This window comes from Drosophila ficusphila, unplaced genomic scaffold, assembly GCF_018152265.1.
Source record: "Drosophila ficusphila isolate 14025-0441.05 unplaced genomic scaffold, ASM1815226v1 contig_286, whole genome shotgun sequence".
In the NCBI taxonomy this organism is placed as follows: Eukaryota; Metazoa; Arthropoda; class Insecta; order Diptera; family Drosophilidae; genus Drosophila; species Drosophila ficusphila.
The window spans coordinates 2,904,592-2,914,028 of NW_025064189.1; positions in this window are offsets into that span (position 1 = coordinate 2,904,592).

A 9,437-nucleotide genomic window follows, 5' to 3' on the forward strand; every position below is an offset into this window, starting at 1 on the left:
CCACCGATGGCCTAAAGGGCCAAAAAAGGAGCCACCGAACCACAGAGCCACTGAGCCACTGAACCACTCACTGAACACTCAGCTACCAAACCACTTTGTATGCACAGCGTTGTCGCCGTTTTGTTTGCAATAAATGTTTAAACTCTGCATAACTTCTTAATAATTAAGCGTCGCCCATAAATCACGTAGCCGACTGGTGAGCCGAGTTGTGCACATTCCATTAATTAAATCGCTGCATTAAATGTATTATCGTGCCGTTGCCGCTCTTATTGTTATCGTTATTTGCCTTGGCCATTGCCATTCCCAGTCCTCCCAGCTTCGTCCTTCGTCCTGCTGGTTTATTTATGCTCCTGTCTAATTGGCCCTGCTAATCACAATTTGCGGTGCTCGACGATTCGAGCTAAAGACCGCAACATGTGTTCCCTCCGTTGCGAAATGTTTGGCTTTGCTTCGAGCATTCTCCGTATGAGTTTGTAAATATAAGCCAGCGCTTATCGGGATATTAAGCAATTCCAATTTAAAGCGTGCTTCAAACGCAGAATAAATTATCTTCAATCATTGCCTTGCGGAAAATAACCTTGTTCGGGTATTTGGCTTTTCTACTTGTGGTCGAATAAACATTCAATCCTCTGATCCACTAAGGCGTAAATTTAAAGCTCTAAATGATAGTTTAAGTGCTGTATGTCTTTCGGCTTTCGACTGCAATTCAAAGTCTTTCTGAGCTTGTTTAATTATTCAAACTCTTAACCTAAGGCTTGTGTTTTCATTTTAAGAACATTGTGATTTGTTGCACAAATGTAAGCTTTGATTTATTTACCTTTATTAATATACATATACGTATGCTTTGTATTGATTTAAATAACAAGTAACAAGAAACTTAAGTTCTTTTCCCACAATTAAAATGTAGCCACCCAGTTTTCTTTCACTGCCATGCACTATAAATCTTCTGAAACTCTCGTTTCCATCCGCAGAGCTTTAAATGAGAAATGTTAACAAGTTGTTTTTTAAGACACCGAGCTCAGCATGTGAGTAATGCCGCAGCTTTCACGCGAGACACTGATAAAGAGTTTAACTTTCGGGGAGTGCTGCACTTCGCAGCTTAATATTAAAACCCTTTCGAGAGTTCATGCGGGGCAGATGTGAATCTCTGGGAAAACGCTTGAAAAGAACAACAATCCGCGCTGGAATAATATAAATAAAGCGCTGCTCGCCAGACTTTGCTTTCGACTGGCTGTCATTTCACTCACAGGTATATTCACCTGCTGCCAGTTGAAAAGTCGCTTCTGACGGCGAACAAATGCTTTGCGGCTTGTTGTTTTGCCTAACGAATGGGTTCCTTAACCCGTTGCCTTTATTTATTGTGCCAACAAAATTAGCCTGAAGCTCGGTTAAAAAATCATAGCATACTTTCTGGGGCGCTGATTCAATTTACGGAGAACATGTAATTAATTGAATGCGTGGCTCACTGAAGCGATTTCGCCTGAATATTCAAGTGTTTGCCACCCGAGACACAAGAAATCAATTGCCGAGACAGACAGACACCTTTTGCCTCTGAGTCTTTGAGTGATCAACTCCATTAGCCGGCTTTTAAGCGATTGTATCAGCAGTGATTAGACATTTTCACTCGGCTGTCATGACTCTTGATTACTTGTTTACTCCGGGCGCCAACTTAGTGACACTTAAATATCTGTAAGTTGCAAGTGCTCTTGAACTTGCGTGTCCCTGAACCTCACTGGCAAACAAAAGCGGGAGAGGTTGGAAAATAAATCCCAGCTACATTGCCCTCGGACCTGCTGACACCTGGCGTATTCATGGAGCATTGAATATCCCTACGCCGAACACACATTTGTTTGATGTTCACGTACGACTCCATGGCTTTATCTGGAATGTACCCATGTACCCGCCTGTCTGTAAGATTCTATCGGCTTGTTTACACTGGGCACCGGGCACCGGGCATCCTCTCCATCCACAAGTGTCTGTGTCTGTGCCTCTCGTTAGAATGTCCTTGTTTTTCGGACTGTTTGCCTACCGTTTAAGGTGGCCAAAATCAATAGACTGCCAGACACTAGTGCACGTGCCTCCAAAAAGATCTGCCTAAATGCTAAATGCGTTCATTCAAAGAACTAGTTCGGTTAGGTAGGGAATACATAAATATTTTCTTTACTCACCTTTCACTGCTGACGCATTCGGAACGACCATTGAATTCCTGCTGCCCAAATTGGCAGCTTTGAATGGGCGGCACTCAACCTCTGCTGGCCGAGAATGCTTTATTATTTTAAGTATACGTTTTCCGTGTTTTGATTTAACACCTTAGCAGGTGCTTTGGTTGCTTTGGTTGAGTCCGACGGACGCCCCATCAATTTCGTGCCCTCCATTGGGCACTCGTTTAATCGGGAATTTTGCCTGCTCGGGTGATTTATAATTTTAATGCTGCCGAAATCCACGAACATTCACTGGCATAAAAACGGAATCGGAAGCGCGTGTTTTGCTTTTCCATCCGTATTCACCTTACTGAAGGGCTCTGTTTTAGCCAGGTTTCTATTTCCGCAGCAGTCGTTATGCCACACGAAACACACTCTGTTCCTGGAGCTTCCTTTTGGGGGATACTTCCGCACTTCCGCACTGTTTGGTTAACACGTTTTACCCTAATTTAGGCTCGAACACCTTCGATTTGCCTCGATCTAGGCCTGTTGATTAAGCTGTTTGCTAAAATAGTAGTGAGCCCACTCGAGGGCACAACTGCTGGGGCGTGGGCCAATTGACTGTGTGTAATGGACGTGGCCACACGGCGTATACTTAATATATCAGCAATTTGCCAAGTGTATTGATTTTGATTGGACCCCCAACGCTCGACCGCCATTAATATATCGCTGGCAATCCAATCTCTTTGATTCGAAACTCGCTGTGGACCAAGTTAAGTGCTTTGTGAATTGCCTTACCTGCTGCTGCTGCTGATTTGTGTTACCCGCATCCTGCAGCAGTTGAATTTTAAAGTGTCGCCCTGATGGAAACGTGTACTAGATTAACTCTGTCCTCGGAGTGGGCGAAGGATTAGAGGACCGCTCTCACAACCAGACATCCAGACAATGTGTCAATCACACTGAACACAAAGTTTCTGCTTCTGCTTCTGCTTCTGCTCGTGATTATCTATGTAAAGGCTTTTCGGCTTGTCCTTTGAGTTTTTTAAAAACAAAATCGGATTAGGCGCGTGTACAGCAATATTTGTGTATCACTTCTGACCCCAAAAACACCTGTGTGCTGGCCGCGGGGCAGGGGCTAATACCCGAATTTGGGGAGCCGATGACAGGCTAAGCCAAGCTCAGGGGCGCAGACAAAGGTGATGCCATTACAGATTCCTTTGTTATTGTGTGAATTGACCGTTGATGCCGATGCCTTCCCGTCGAACAGTCACATTTTTAAGCGCATTAGGGACTGCTTTCCCGCTTTCCCGCATTCCCGCACTCCCGCTCTTCCCATGGAGCAAATCCAGCTGACGTGGCGCTTTCCTCCTCTGATTAAACTTGTACACGGTGTCCTCGTGGGTGTGGATTTTGTGTGTTGGGCGGATAGTCCTTTACACGGCGGGATAAATTGTGAACGAATTTGTAACAATTATCCTTTTGTGGGTGGGAGGTTTTAAATTCTCTACACTCTTAAAATATTACCTTTTTTATTGAAAAGAAATACAAGCTTTAATTTGTTAAGTAATATAAGGACTTTTTATTAAATTTACCCTAATGTTAAAACCTCTAGTTCTCCTTTAGATTGATTGTCCTTTGCCTTGATTCACTGTTTAAATATGAAATTATTTAAAACAAATATTTAAAAATATTTAAAAAAAAAAAATTTATTTTGAATCATTTTCTAATATTTCTATAATTTGTGACACGTATTATAAATTATATTTGGCACTTAAATTTTGCTTAAAATTTTTAAATTTTACTTAGTGTAATCAACAGCACCTGCATTCACTATTCGTATTAGGCCCATCCTCGATGGCTTCTATTTCCCATGTATTGCTCTGGCATAGATAAAAATTTATTTGCACTTGGCGGGCCTGTCTGCGAAATCCTCTGCTCTGCATGGAAAGTTTTGAGCCGCAGTCATTTGGTTGCGGTTCATTTTGTGTTCAACTCCCTCTGAAATTATCGTTGGGAGCAGCCGTCCTCCAGTGGTCCTCCAGTTTGACATTAGTTTCTGCCACATTGGGCAGCACGTGATGCATACAGAGCCGCTCGAGGATTCGAGTGTCCAAGTCCACAGAGAACCGAGCCGAAGGCTAAGCGACAAATGCCTGACATTGCCCGCCTAGAATGCCAGATAATTTTGTATTCATTCCGCTTTTCGGCGGTCTGGCGTGGGAGTGTCCTGGCCTGAAGTCCTGGCTAGAACTCCTGCCTTTTAGCCGGCCCATTTAGGCCGTTCGTGTTCGGAAAGAGTGGCGGAGCGTATGTGTATCCGACAGATTTGTGTGACTCCGGCACGCATTCAATTATGCATAGTCCTCCAGCAGAAAGGCGAAGAAAGCATTCAAGGGCTGAAGGATAATAAGACAATGCCTTGACAGCGGTTAGTGCGCTCGGCTTAATTAGTACACATGACCGGTGACGCTTATTAATTCGCCCCTAATTGCAGGCATCCGTCAGTCCGTCAGTTCGTCAGTCGTGGCATTTAATAATTTTTTCATATTATTGGGCAGTCGAGGAGAGCCACCAACTCGGTATTTAGTATTTCAGTTCAACGGACAAGTAGGCGGCTAATTAATCGGTTCACAGTGTGATATTTCAAGCGGCGAAATCCAACTAATTGTTATGGATGCCCAAAGGAAGGGGCTGAAATTCAAATTTAATTACACCGAATGCCTAATGGGGCTGCGTATTTAAAGCCCAATTCCTTTTACGACCTCCGAAACGGAAACTTCCCGTGCGAGGAGAGCCTTTATGAGCGGGGCTTTCCTTTGTTTCCTTTATGTCGAACAATTTGCAGCTTGTCCTGCTGCTTGTTTGCATGGCTTTTGACACGCCAGCCAGCCAGGAGTGAGTTGTCGGGCTGGAGGACCTCCTCCGATTTATCCTTCGACTAGACCGAAAGCCACACCTGCCCACCGGCATTGTTATACGTTACTTGGCGTGGCAGCCCACAACTCAGGGGCAGAAGGAAGAAGGTCTTCCCATTGAAGGCTGTTTCATTTGCAGGCAGGCGCAGGACCCACAAACCCGACAAACTGCCTGTCAAAAGCAGTCAGGATCAATTCCCGGGCTGCTCACTTCACTCAACCGCTCGCCGCTTGAGCCACCGTGTTTATTTGATTAAATCAATAAAAACACTCATAGCGCACGGCTCACAGCTCACAGAAAAAAAAAACCAACTGGAGCTTTATGTTTGATGAATGTGCAGAGCGCGGAGCGAAATGACTGCCTTTGACTTTTGAATGTGGATACTTCCCAGAGGTACTTTCCGTCTTAAGTGTATTATTCCAGCAAGTAAATGAATGGATACACAAGCCGTGACAATCGGGTTGGCCTGCAAATTGAATTTTCCCAATAATGTTTAATAAAAACATGCTGCCACAAAGAAATGAGGCCTTACTTTCTATTTTCTTTTGTTTCGACAATAAAGTAAAATAAACAAGATACTGGACAGTGTCCAAAAAGCAGCTTCTTATTCAAAACATCTAATCATCTGAGTAAGGAATTTCTCAATTTTCAATTTTTGAAATTCTTGGAATGCTCAGCCTGTGTAATTTAATGTGTTGGTGGTTACCAAATTTTGCAAATTAAAACCGCTTAATTTGATTGAAATTCATGTACAAAATGAGTGCACAGTATCTAGTTACTCATTTACTCTGTTTCTTGGCAACGCCAAAGTACTAACCCTTTTGTTTCGACATAAATGGAAAAGGGTCAGCGGGACTTCAACGAGGACCAGACAGAAATTATGGCTACAAGATTGTCAATTGCCTGGACGTGGACCGTCCGGACTCCAGAGTTGAATGACAGCCGAGTTCAGTGGCCGCCCGTGCATCAAGACTCCATCCAGATTGGAGTCCACGTTCCTTGGTGGGGTTCTGAGGGCCCCAATATCCGTATCTAGCCACAATTAGTCACTTGGAATCTGGGCACGCACTCGGGAATCGTCTCACATCTCGCATCCCAAAACGCAAATATATTTGCATGCGTTTACGGCTCTTTTATTCGAGGCTCGTAAAAATGTTTAATTAGCGCTTCACAAGTAATTCTGGCAAATGTTTTCATGGGCCCGAGAACACAGTCATCACGAACATATAGGCACGTAATTGAGCTTTGCTCTTCAAATTGCTTCTACAGTTTTTAATTGCATATTTTTCGTGCAGAGCTGCACGAACGCCACCCAAAAAGATAACCCACAGTTTTTAAATTTTGTGTTCAAATTTGTTTAAAAAATGTTCAGTGCTAAAATCAAAACAACCGAAGATATTAACATGACTAACACAACACAGTTCTAAAAACAGAACACCAAAGGTATGGCCAATTTTCTATTAATAATTCCGGGCCAATCAAATTCCATGGATTCAGCAAAATTCTAGAAAAAGAAACAAAAACATTGACTTCAATATGAATAATTTATTCAATTTATGTTTGTTAAACAACTTTGAGGAATATTTCGAACATTATATGCATATATACTGTTCAATAATGTATGGTATCTGTTCATTAGGCTGAGAAATTTTGTTTGCCTCAAACATGTTTAGTTTGGCCAACAAAAACAACCAATAAATTCTTTAATTATCCAAACAATGCTCCGTTGAAGTTTCGAACTTTGATTGACAACGGAAAGATTGGAATCCCATAAAAGTGCTCACCATGACACAGGATAACAAGCTCGTTTTTCCCCCGAGAAATCAATTCCCTACTGCAAGAACTATTTGTGCGAATTCCTAAGAAAATATTTAAATATCTCTGACGAAAACTTGCCTAGAGTAGACTTTTAATAAACCTAAGTGGATTTCAGCAAACTCAAGCAAAAGTAAGTTAAGCAGTTGGCAGAAGGGAATTTCTTTTGCAGAATTGTAACCTAGCGACTACGGACTTGCAATTATTTAATAAATATTTCTGTACACAACTAACCAAATAACGAATTTGAGTACGTCCGCTTCCAAGTCATTTAAAGCCCAAACTTTTTTAATACAAGATACTTATTACACTCGGCGTATTTACATTTCGTCCCCGAGGAGTGCAATTTGAGGCATTCCACCAGAGGGGAATTTATGCTTCCGCTTTGGCATGTGTCCTCGAGAACGCTTCCTTTGCTTTGGCTTAAAGCCTCTCCAAAGGCAGCCTCAACGAGAACAGCCACTTCAAACAGCCAGATGTCCAAATAAAGTAGTTTAAAGCACTCAGGAGGGAAGAGCCGGGAAAAAAAGGAAAGGAAATCGAGGGAAACCGAGGCAAACCGGCGTAAGCCCACGTCGGGGAACATAAAAAATGTGCTCGAATACTTTTCAAAATGAACAACGAACGTCGTGCCGGAAAAGCGTTGCGGGGAAAAAGCGAACGGAAAATCATGGGTGGCTGTGCGACCATTTTCCGGGCATGAGACAACAGCCTCAAGTGGATATGGCCACCACATTCGAAGCCACCGCAGTCGCCGAAAGCTGGACGCCGCAGCCAAAAGCTAGCTGAAAATCAATTTGTTCGGCATTTTCCCCCAAAAACCCGCACGGTGGAACAAAACCTAAGCAACTTTTCTGGTTGGCAAAGCTCGAGAAATGCCTAATAAGATTTGCATTATACGTGCATGTCTCAAGATGTTCTTTATTGGATTGCCGTTTCGGAAGGGGAGCAAAGCAGAGGGTCTGAGTTAATTTCTGCAATCCAAAATTTTGATTTGGGTCAATGGACCACACTGTGAGATATCGGCAGAAGGCAGCCTGTTCGGCCTGTTCGAAACTCGAATCTGTGCCAATTTGGGATCGGGATTTGGGTGCCGTGGCCGTGGCCGTGCCATTCGTGCCGTTGCTCATAAACTCTATTATTTATGCGGCACACTCTAGCAGCACATTAGTCGTTGGCACGTGTACGACGTGGACCTCGCCGAATATTGGGGAATGCTTGTTTATTTTTTGCCAGGCTCCTCGTAATCAGCGAGGCATCCGAAGCTAATGATGGCTGCGATGCTAGATGCGTTGCTCGAAGCTCCTGCGAGGTCCTGCCAGCTCCTGGGAGCTCCTCCCCACCTGCCACTCCGCCAAGCGATTTCACTTTTTAAGCTGGCCTCCTTTATTGTGTCGAGCTGGAACAGACACACGCTTTACACAAAACTCGAAAGATTTTCGGCAGCAGTGACAAAGTTTGCCAGTCGCCGGATAACATCCCCGCCGGGTCCCAAAATAATTCGCCAGCATACATGTTCCGTATGGGGAAGGAATCCGAGTCAAAATTCCACGACAACTTGGCGCAAAAGTGAAATAAATCACCGGGGAAACAGGAAGCGTGAGTCCCCAACTCGATGCCATAATTTTCTTGGGCAAATTATGCACTTTGCGAGGATTACACAACGCAAACCGGAGCGAAGTTCTTCCGGTTGCGACTCGAAAATATCTCAAGTTGATAAAGGCACGCGTGCATGATAGTTGAAATAAGTTAATTTAAGTATTAATTCCATTATGTTGCAGCCACAGAAAGTTTTAATTTAGCTTGCCAAAATCCCTGGAAAATGTGCCAAGCATTTTCGCAGAAATTCTCATCTTTCCTGTATGGTGGGTAATTCAAAAGTGTTTCTCGTGCCAATTTTGTAATGCCATTATGCGGGGATTAATCTGCCAGCTCAAAGAGGGGAATCTTCTGTAAACACACGCGGTAAGCCACTCGGGGTCATAATGTATTACAATTTATTTTGATTGTTGGCCGCAACGCAATACACGAATTTCGGCTAGAAATTGCTGGTTGCCTTTGAGCAGGTTATGCGATCGTTTCCAAAGTGCTTTCCCCTCCTCCCCAGTTCAATTTGCATAAATCATTTTCGGCGATACGAGCGATATGTACTTTGTTTATCGGTGAGCAAACAATATGCTTAGGCGGGAGATGAAATTATTTAGTCATCAGTTGTCGTCGCAGCTCGTTTGATGAGATCACGAAGTGAACCTGAAGAGGCGCTCACGAGTCCTGACAGCTGCCACCACGAGTCCTGCCATCGATATCCGCTGCTCACATAAGTGTCTGGGAAACAATGTCCTCGGGGACAGAGTTCTCCCTTCTACCTTCCTCTTATTTCCTTTATTTTTTTGGCTATATATCTCACATTGGCTGACATTGTTCTCGGTTCATCACACGTGACTGGGCTGCCACTCAGTGCGTCATTTGTCATGGCGTGCTCCTTTGTATCCTGCCAGCGGTATTTACTCGCATGTGCTCATGCCCCACGCTTGTGTTTCTCAGGCAACTCTGTTTAGTTTTTCC